Source organism: Lepisosteus platostomus, chromosome 13, assembly GCF_059453375.1.
Source record: "Lepisosteus platostomus isolate fLepPlt1 chromosome 13, fLepPlt1.hap1, whole genome shotgun sequence".
Classification (NCBI taxonomy): Eukaryota; Metazoa; Chordata; class Actinopteri; order Semionotiformes; family Lepisosteidae; genus Lepisosteus; species Lepisosteus platostomus.
Window position 1 is genome coordinate 6,444,851 of NC_142623.1, and position 11,259 is coordinate 6,456,109.

Consider the following 11,259-nt stretch of genomic DNA (forward strand, 5'->3'; position numbering starts at 1 on the left):
TCAGTGCACGAAGGAACTAATACTTCTCACATAATGGTATCGTTTTACTTGTATGAGACTTAGAGAAGAAGTACTCCTAACTGTGGGGCTGGTGCTATAGAAACACAATGAGAGAAGTGCATTCATTTTCTCTTTAAGGAGTCTATGTGCAAAGAAATGAAGACTTGATACAGTTTAGATAAACATTAATTCAAATTCACATTCAAATTTCATGAAACTGCAAAGATGTGTTCTTCTAGTACTTATTGTCATTATTATTATTCAAAAGCTAATGATGGGGGTGATGTTTACGATGTTATGTTGCAGTTCATCTATATCCTACAGACTAATTGAATGGTTTCACTCCTTGAGTTTAAGCACCACCAACAATGCTTCATAGACTGCATAAACTCCCAAGCTTCATGCAAAGATCACCTGTCTTTTAGAATGAGATTTGAAATGGATGTTGTTGATGTCTTTGTCAACACATTTCAAAAAGGATTTCAAGGCCTCAATCAAAACTCCAAAGTACAAATGTCATTAAAACACATAAGCATATGAAGGTTCCCTCTTTCTAGTGAAGGTATTTGCTCTTGACAGGGGGGATGACTCGAACAAATCTTGTTTGTAACAGATGACGTTGAAAAAAGTAAAATCTCTGTATCTTGACAATTAGATCTAGGTCTGTCTCATTAAACATGCTCTATACGTCTCCAAAGAAATTATTTTTCCCCTAAAGTTTATTAGTGATGCTGTGGTAGATATATTTATCAGTTGAATTGCACACCACAGATTGCACCACGCTTTTTTAAACTTGTGTTTATGCTTCAGTATTGCATTCAGACAGTCATATACATTTTTGTTTGTTATTCAGAATTCTGCTCCAGGTGCAGCTCTGGGTCAATCTTTCACATTGTGCATAGTGTGATTTTACTTACAGATTTAAAAAACAAATGAATCGTGCAAAAGGCCTGAAAGGTAAACTTCCTTAAACTCTAGAAAACTAAAGAAACATAACAGAAGGAAAGGGGTTTACAGATTTTTTTGTTTTGAAGAAGTGACAAATCGCTTAAGGCTGAAATGTCAACTCCAACAGCAGTACAAAGAATTTGAACTGGGTGTTATTTCATTGTGTTTCTAGACACATGAGGGATCTGAGCACAGTGTGTTTTCATCAGCCAAGGCCTTTCCACTCTGCCAGCCTGCCAAGTGCAAGACATGCTCTGTATAACTGTGAAGCAGACACGCTGGTTCCAATAAGCAGCACAGGCCCACACTGACAAAGTTCTTGCTGACTTGTAAATTATTGAGGGACTAACTTTCACTGTGGCACCTTGCAAAGCCTGAACACTCTTGCGCACGCCTGGTGTTTCAGTCTCATCCCTCGGTATCATATTCAGAAACAGAACTGCTAATATGAACAGATAATTAGAAAGCATTGCCATTGAATTTAGTGAATAATACACTGCATTTAATTAAAATAATCACCGTGAGTTCTGTAGTATAAGATGGGAGGAACTGTCAGTTATTACAGAAGGGGGATGACACAAAACTGCCATCAGGTCCAGAAATACAATGTCTGCTGAAGTCAATGATTAGGCATCAAGATATTCAATAACTATAATTGGCTTTCAAGATGCATTGATGGCCACAGCGCATTTCCTCAGCTTTTTTTGTAGCCGAGGGGATAATTCTTAGTGATCTTTAGGCTATTAATGCAAAATATACACAAACACTTTAATTCATAATTGATTTTTAATAAAGCGGACTTTTAGATTGTGAGCATCGAATGCCCTTTCCCTCAACAATCATAATGTAACTGCACCTTTGACACGATTTGATATTGCTCTTGTAGGGGGCGGCGATATTGCAGGAAATCGCAAATCGCATTGTTGTTGACTTGAATAGAGCATTGCAGTGGCGATCATTATTCATTCTGGAAAGTCACCTGCTATACCACACGTGGCATAATCTTACACGGAATATTTTATTTAATCTGAGTTTGCCTGAGCTCATTTCATTGCACTACAAGTAGGGAACATGGAGAAATGAACATGCAGGCAGTTTAATCATACAAAAGCAGTAATAATTTTCCGGATGAAATGATGTATTATATGGCATCTCCTGCAATCCAAAACTCAAGGCTGTTCATTAGCCTTCAAAGTATGTCATATTTATGTTTTTGTGCTTTTCTATTACTTGTGACTTATAAAAAACTAAAGATTTTAATTGTCCATATACATTTGCTCATAATGGCTTGCCAGGTTATTATCAGCACACAGCAGAAGTATATTTAAAGATTCTGATCCTAACTTTAGTCTTAACTCTAATCCTGACCTTAACCTTACCCTAAAAATAAATTATGTACTGTATAGTGATATTAGATTAATTTACAAAAAGTAATAAAAAAAATATCAGCAATACCAAATTCTTTCAATTGCATATTGAAAAAGAGCCACCATCACATTTTTTGGTGTAATATAATGTTGCATTCCTCAAAAAATCAAGATTGATTCAGTTATTATTCCCCCAGATCACACAGAGGAAACTGAAGCATCTGGTCAGCACTATTTCTCCTTCATTACATCAAGTGATGTTTTCCTACAGACATACTAGGACGATTTGTACAGGAAATTAAAACTGACTGTGTAATGAATTAAACTCACACAAATATAAACAAAATCCAAAAGGTATTCAGATAGCCTATGGAAAAATACTGTAAAAGACATTCAGACCTGAAAGCAGCACAACAGTGCAATTCTGTTTTCTAAACAGAAATATGATATTATGTGCTGTTCCCCTGATGAAAGGGATTATGTAAAATTCCTTTTCAATGCAATTGCCTGCCTTTTGCAGACATTTCACTCTTCCCTTTATGATTGTACAACATTTAAGGGAATAACTGAAACATCAGATGAAAGATAAATGTATAATTAATCTGGTTATAGTTCTGCAAGGTCCTGTTCTGCTAGTGTGAGGATATTTGCTCCTGTATATTACCATTTGGAGATGTTTATCTGTGATACATTCAAATCCATCTTTTTTCAGATCTGGAAAACGTGCCTTCCTCAGGCACCAGTACTGCACACAATCTGCTGTTGGATGGAGTTCCATATTAGCAGTTGCTGCCAGTGCAAGACAGCCTCTATGAAGTTAGGTGGAAATACGCATAGCAAACAATTAACAACACACAAAACTGCAGGGCAATGAGATAATGGAAGAGAAAGCAAGGAAAATTAAAGGTTTTGCCCACCTGCCTCACAGTCATGAACACTCAGGCTGAAACACACCACTGTTGTCATCTACTGTACAGTATATGAAGTGCAACAAACCTACAACCTACTGTATTATCTACTATCTCCCTGCATAGCTGTGGCAATGATGACTAACAATGTTTACATTAACTATTTTGCTGCCTACACCGAATAAAACAGAATTTTTTAATTTTGTTTATTAGCCCTTTAGGTTAAGTGATTGCAATTTTTGAGCAGTTTAAAACTCGTGTATCCCTTTGGGAACAACATTTGCTATTCAAGTTTTCGCAGTGCACTCCGACAAGTTTTATGCCCTTTTGTCATGCCTTCAGGGTTGATCCAGAGCCAGAAAGAAAGGCTCTTGAGTCACAATGGACACTGGAGGTTGAAACAGCTATACAACGTTATTTTAAAATGTGAGGACAAAAATAGGGGAATATTTGAAACTACTGTAATAACCTTGTCTTGGTAATTTGAACAGAAAAAATAGAATATTACTTCTGAGTTATGAACAGATCTGTTTTCCAGAGTATTTACAGTATGTTATTTATTATATTTTATCTCCTGGGTGAACAATTGTTTACCATATGTTTTGGAGTTTGAAGAATCATTTTTTTATGCATTCAATAATTACAGAATAGGGGAGGAATAGGGCTGCTGTTAGTCACAGACCCAACATATAGCTTACCTCCTGAGATACATCCCCAATTACAGTGGTGCACCTGGTGTTCCTATTGTATAAAACAGATGATGCAGTGGGGAATATTATTTATAAAATAGTACAATAAGCAAATGGTTCTACAGTATGTAACTCAGGAAGAAAAACACTTTAAAATGTAAGTGGCTTTCTATGCCACACACTAATGTACACAGCCCTGCTTTGCTATTATTTCAGTCCTGTGCTGGACAGTGCTTCCTAGGTTGCACAAGGACAACATATGCATAATGTTCAGACTGTTAACAACAATCTTTTAATGCTTGCAGATAATTTTAACCATATGCATACCTTATGAAAAATTCATTTTCAATCCCCTTGAGCTGACGTAGTGCAAACCCTTATCACTGTCACACAGCTCAGACAAGATAGGTGTTTTTGAACTTATATCTGGGGGACTAGTGCAACAAAATACAAGAGCATTTAAATAGTGACAAGAAATTACAACCAAGCTACAAGAGTATCATTTTAGCTCATGGTGCACCTTGCTAGTATAGCAAAGTTCGCAGTATGAGCCTTAAAAAGGTACTCTTTTCAAGCAGTCCATTAAATAATCTTCTGTTTTTAAAACTCCCTGTTTTTATTATATTGTTCGTTTTCATGTCTCTTCCCTGCAGATATCAGTTAAAATGAATTCTCAGAGATGTAGTATCTCATTTGCTTGGCTTGACCTGCAGCACTAACTGAAATCAGTAAAGAGGCACTGCAGATTGAAAAGAGAATACAATGCAGGTGCAATTAATTACGTGTAAATTACGTCCACAGTTATTTTTAGGATGAAGCACAGGCTCTTAATTTGCTCCCAACTCATTTTTTCCGATTTGCCAGGCTTATATTCCACAGAAGAGCGTTAAACGTCAGGAGTAATATGTGGTTAGGGAACAAGGGTCTCTTTCAAATCACCTCTTGATATCTATTACCGTACCGTATGTGTGTATCACTCTGCTCAGGAATAAATCAGTCTTACTGACAACCATGTATTAGCTTTCCAATTCATTTTGAACGGCCAACATATATGTGGCTTCACAGAGCCATGACCTTAAGGTTGATTACTTGTGATGTATACGTGTCAGGGAAGGTTATTCAATTGTCAATATTTAGTCCCTCTTCTCTCACTTAATGGACTGCTGACAGGCACAGAAACAACTGGCTTACCTGGCATGAGAGAACAGGAGTGGAAGCCTTAAGGCAAACAAATGAAGAGGCTCTCTGGACTAAGGATTTACCCTTCATCTCCCAAATCATGTGGGCTATAAGGAATTGATTCATTGAATGTACATCCATATTGATGCTCTTGGGCCTGAGCTTTAATAGGGAAGGAAAATTTAGCTTTTTTCCTCTAATTCTTCCAACTTGAGTGACAGTTCAAGGAATTAAAAGTCAATCTTTCAGCCACCTATCTTTTCATCAATAAAAGTTTAAATAAGGTATCATTTAAGAATTATTTCCTGTTAGCCAAATGACAAAAGTCACTCTGTTCTGCACATAAAATAGAATGCAATATACAGTACTATTTTCCAGGTTTTCTCTTTGTTTTTTGTCTCTGTGGAACATCAATCGGTAACAAAGGCTGAATAAAATATTCTGTTAGTTTTAATTCTGCTTGCAGTTTCCAAGACCTGGGGAGCCATAAGTGATCCATATTGCAGTGAGTAAAACAAAATGTTATCAAACAAAGCCTTCAGAGAAGGAGATGCACAGATTTAATGACATGATCTGGCTTTAACATACAAGTACTTTTCTTAAGGTACTGTACAACAATCTTTTAAATTGAGCCTGAGATTGGTGGAGGGGCGCTTGAGCGGGCAACATTGGGAACTAAAGTGGAAAACCCTGCATTTATCTTTTGACATTTGTTCATCAGAACAGTTGTTACAAATGCCCTTGATATTACAATGTACTAGGATTATGATTGCACTTGTTGATAAGGAAGAGGCTGTAGTCAGTTACAATGGTGAAACCCTTATTCTCTAAATCAGAGATGACTTTAGCTACGGAGATCAGCCTGCACTCTAAACAATCAATTTCACTACTTCAGCCACAAAGAGAGGCCGTTAGATAACAGATTTAGAAAACAGCTTTCATAATTCACAAAGGCCCTTTCATTTCTTTAACTTTATTATGCGATCCAAACACTTATTTTCATTTATTGTTGCAAATTCGTACTAAAACATTACATTCCAAGTGGAAAAGACTGGCAACTCAAAGGCATCTCCGCCTCATTCATTACCACAGTACCTGGGTTCTGTGCTCACACGATCTGTCCCAGATTGATTACAGTGTGAAGAAAAACAGATAGCCTTGTATATTAATTAAATATCTCTTTAATCCCAAAGACAAACTAATTATACTACAAGGGCACTATTTCTTTTCCCAGAGTGCGCATGCATGTTAAGGATACAAGTGGTACCATTTGAGTTCTGTTAGAATTTGGCTCCTAGCAAGTTACTGTACCCATTCCCACAATTGTGCAGAAACAGAATTCCGTGGAAGGAGGAAGGAATTCTGAACTATAATATGCTGGTTGCTGTTAGTCCACAGAGAGTTCTGTTTCACTATTAAGCCACATTTGCATTCTAATTCCATTCCCTCTCTGTGTGTGCACTTTACTACTTTATGATTGTTTAATGAGCCTTAGTAAAACGAATGCACAAATTTGTAATAAACAGGGGCATCATTATATGAATGTGGGAGGAACAACTCTTGGATCGTAAAAATGTCTTGGTGGATTTTAAAATACACACAATGAAATCCTGCACAATACACACACACACACTCTGTCTCTTAGCTTAACAGTAAATACTCTTATTAGGATAGGTAGTGCTCTTGTGAGCAACACTGTAATGGATTGAGAACAAAGTATTTTTAGGAATTAGAATGGAAGTTAAATAAATAAAAACACAATGGCAGAAGAGATGGTGATACAGGTAGGTGAGAGTTGGTTTATTTACTGTATCACCTTGTTGCATTGGTTTGGAATAACTTACCAGTCTTCTCAAATACATGGGACTTTAGCCAAAATGTTCACAAAATGATAAAATCTCTAATCTGGTGTAATTTAGCAAGAATTATGCGCCTCTACAGGTGGTATGCAAGAAGATCCACAATGCTAAATAAGAGTATAAAGTAAACTGTCTTTGCTCTCATACTTAAAACATTCTACAAGCCTACAAATTTGTTCTTCTGTTGCCCTCCTGTACACTTACTGGTTCTCTTAGTTTTGGACAATACTGCACTGGATGACGCTAGTATGGCACTATCATAGACACATAGACCATTTAGGTTGTTTCACCATTCATGTGATTTGCTATAATCATTGCAAGTTCCTTTCCTGTAGCTGTGATTATGTGGCTCCATCATCCCATGAAGGAATCCCTACATTACTGCAGTAAGAGCAGATGGAAAACAATTACATTTGTCCATCTATGTATAACTCAAGAGTTACATCACTGGAAACTGCCCTGAGGGCACTTTTATAATGATTTGGGTCCTTGTGGATAAGACTGATTGCAACCACTAACCAAATTCATCATTGCCAAAGCCAAAAAACAAGCTTTAGGAAGCACATTGTGGTATTTGGAGGGAACAGAAAGCAAGCCTTGTAATAAGTGATGCAATATAATGTTCAAAACAGCTTTTGAAAAACAGTAACGAGTTTATTTATAGACATCTTCTCACGCTAGTATCAAATACCTAGATATAGAGTACTTTAAACCATCCTTTCCACACACAATATTCCACACAGTACTTCTCCTCTGCATCTTAGCAGTCTCTGGAGCTTTTAGAATAATACCCATTATGAGAACTAATTGATTTCAAAATCTTTTTTCTTTAACAACATTTAATTTTCAAAGAGCATTCCAATTGTTATTTTCTCTTTTTTATGCTTCTGTTTACTCTCCAACTTTGATTGATTACTTTTGTCACGCTAAAAAGATCCTGTTCCATTATGTTTGATAACACTGCTGAGATTCTGAGCCCTAATTCTTTTTTTTTAAAGGCACATTGTTGCCACGGAACATTCATGTGGGGGCCGCTAGTTGCACATTTCGATATTTATTTTTTATCTATGAGAATTACACGCTTGCACATGTTTAAACAAGGCCATCTACTGTTTTGTCATTTTCTTGTGCATGCATGCTGGTTTTTAACAGTTGTTTGATCAAGGTTCCCTGCACAAGAACATGTGTCAGCTGAGAAAGGGAAGCTCTGCAGAACGCGCGGTGCTATTATTACGAAATATACAGCACTTACTGTACGTTTCATGTTATCGTTTGCCTGACTTTGTGGAACATTCTAACAAGAAAAATGACCCATGGCAGGCAAATTATTTTGCAACACTGAATTTTTCAGGCCCGCTTTTTTTGGCTTTGTTTGAAAATCAAACTCCCATCCAGAAAACAGACGCTTTGCTTTTTTACTTCAGAACTGGTAGAGTTCTCTGTACTCTCAACTGCGATTCGAAGCCTGTGGCCACTGTGGGCCTACTTTGCTATAACAGCTTCCTGCTTCTTTCAGATGCCAAACTGTTGATCCTTATCAGCTCTGTGAATAATGCATTCAGACTGCTGCAGTGTGACCATGCACTGCTGTCTGAGCATACACACCCTATGGACAGCTGTAATAGTACATTTACGTATTATAATCAAAGATCTTGAGATTATGGTGTACAACTAAGTTTATATGCATGTGTAGCATTTCAGTCATTGCACGAAACTGGCCACTTATTATTAAACAAGTTATGTCATATATGATAAATTAGCACATCATTTACTAAACGTCCTGAACCCACTCTCCTATTAATGTAAAGCAATAAAATATTAAAAATAAACACTCCTTGTGTGTTATAACTACAGGGGAGTTTTTACAACACTTTTATGATAAGTAACAACATTTATCATGTAATTACAATGGAAAAACTGAAAAGTAAAGAATACATTTCCTTCAAGCAACTATGCTGGCACTTCTTTGTACATCGCATCTAATAAGACAGATGACTTCACACTGCATGGAGTCTCAGACCTGATTTCTGTGAAATGAATATGCTAATCCTCTATTGTTTTAAGTTTCTCTCCAGCTGTAAATTACAACGTGCTCTGCTTTCTGTAGCATTTACTGTAATCTAATCAATTTGTCATAATGAAGGCATGCCAAGGAAAAATTCTGCAACAGAGGCAATAGAATTCAAACCTGACTGCACAGTGAGATTGGTGCAGAACTAAGTTTTCCTTAAGATTTGCTTTTATCGGCAGGAAAACAATATTGCAGTTATGTAATGCTTTAAACACTGTCAGACAAACTCACAGTTCTTTAGCCATATCAGCTTCAGAAACATTTAGATCTGAATTTCAATTTAGAAGCTACTGACAGGAAAAAGCCTAGACATTAGGACCACATTAATGATGTGAGATGAATCCAATGTGAGACTTCAAATTTTAAGCACAAAAAAAGGAGGGCAGCGTGCTGGCACAGTGGTTAGCATTGCCATCCTGCAGACCTAGGGCCCTGGGTTCACTCCTGGACCTGGGACACTATCTGTGTAGAGTTTGTATGTTTTCCTGTGTTTGTGTGGGTTTCCCCCAGGTGCTCCAGTTTCCAACCACAGTCCAAAGTAGGTATGTTGGTTCTGGGAAAACTGGCCCTAGGTGTGAGCATGAGGTGGCATTTCTGTGTGCCAATTGCTTGCCAGGTTAGGCTCCAGCTCCCCTAGGACACTTAATTGGATAAAGCAGCTAGAAAATGGATGGATAAACAAAGAGTAAAGAAGAATCATGATTCATGATCTCATCATTTGAAAAAGAACCCATGTGAGCACACAGACACACAGACACTGCGTCATAAGACCACGCTAGATGACAGCAGGAACCCGCTGTATTCCAGATGATTCTACCTGATTGCAGCCTAAGATCTGTGCTTTGATGCTTTGGATTTAACTCCAACAACTGACTTGGTACGCGTCGGTTGACCATGGTCTACATGATAAAGTGTTTCCTAGCAACGGTTTTGATTCTACTCTGAAAGGGCTTCCACAGATGTCCACTCTCTGTAAACTTGAAATTACTGCTGAATTCAGCATTATTTATTCTTTTCCAGTTTTTGAAGACCTCAATCAGCCTCTCCTGACCCACCATCTGTTGAAGCTAAAAAGATTTACCTCTTTCAATCTTTTCTCATATCCCATACATTAGAGCCTGGAAACATGGCTAGTTGCCTTTCTTTGAAGGTCCTCTGAGGTATCTGTATCCTTTTAATAATGAAATGCCCAGAACTCAATGAAGTATTCCTGACATACTGCCAATAGGTTATTTTACATCTTTACTCTAACCATTCTGGACTTATATTCTGAAGTCTGTTATAGATTGATCATGAGACCTTATATCTCCTACAAGAAATTGGGGTTACAATGTAGTTACTAGATAATTTTTTCATTCTCTAGACTTTAAAAACGTTTTTGTAAGACACTCTTGTCTGCATGATGTTACATATGTTCCTCCCCAGATATGCAAGCTTGAACTACATGTTTTAGACTATACAGAAAATTTTAAGGGAAGATGAGTCAATCAATCCCTTTACAAGCAGATAATAGCTTCCTGCTCACTATAACATAAAGCCGATGTGAATAAATAAAGATAATCCTTTTATTTAACCAGACAGTTTAGTTAAGAACAAATTCTCCTTACCAATGTTGTCTTGGCCAAGGGGGTCACACGACTGCAACACAGAAAGCAAAGCAGTGGAGTAAAGAAAATAATAATCCATAAAAAAATAAATCACATAACACAGTATAGCATAACAGGAAGCGGCAGTATAAACAAGGGCAAGTGTGAGGCACCAAAGATTTAATCTTGCAACTCAAAACACCATCCGATATGAAAGTGGACAGTTTAAGCTAACTCTGGCAGCAGCAAACTGAAATGACATCCACCCAAAGTCAATAGTTGTTTTGGGGGATGGTACAGAAAACAGTAAATTCCCAGTGCGAATAAAGATACTCTGATGAAAATAAGTCACTGCTTTTTAACATAACTTTTGGAACAGGGCACATTGTTTTAGGTATCATCTCAGACCAAATTAAGTAAAAATGAGTTTATAACAGAAGTTCAGGAGGAATGTTAGATCCTAAACTCACCCACTTCCACTCACCTGCACTAAGTATATAAGTCTCGCACCCAGGCCCTCCTTTCACATCTCTCTCTCACATCCCCCTGAAGCTTAGAAGCCAAGTAAGAGGGTGCTAGAAAAAATGATTGTTTTGCAACTACTTTTAGCAACCATTCAATACAACAAGTGATGATGTGTAGCACGAAATAC

The 11,259-nt window shown here is 37.2% G+C and overlaps 1 long non-coding RNA gene across 2 annotated transcripts in view; it reads right to left on the reverse strand.

The window, feature by feature from the left end:
• LOC148649744 (uncharacterized) overlaps positions 1-10,804 on the reverse strand; it is a 265,793-nt gene extending 254,989 nt beyond the window's left edge. For both annotated transcript variants that reach the window (XR_015925921.1, XR_015925920.1), the window contains exon 1: positions 10,629-10,804. This is a non-coding gene — a long non-coding RNA (uncharacterized LOC148649744). The remainder of the gene's footprint in view (positions 1-10,628) is intronic.
• Between the last annotated feature and the right edge of the window lie 455 nt (positions 10,805-11,259).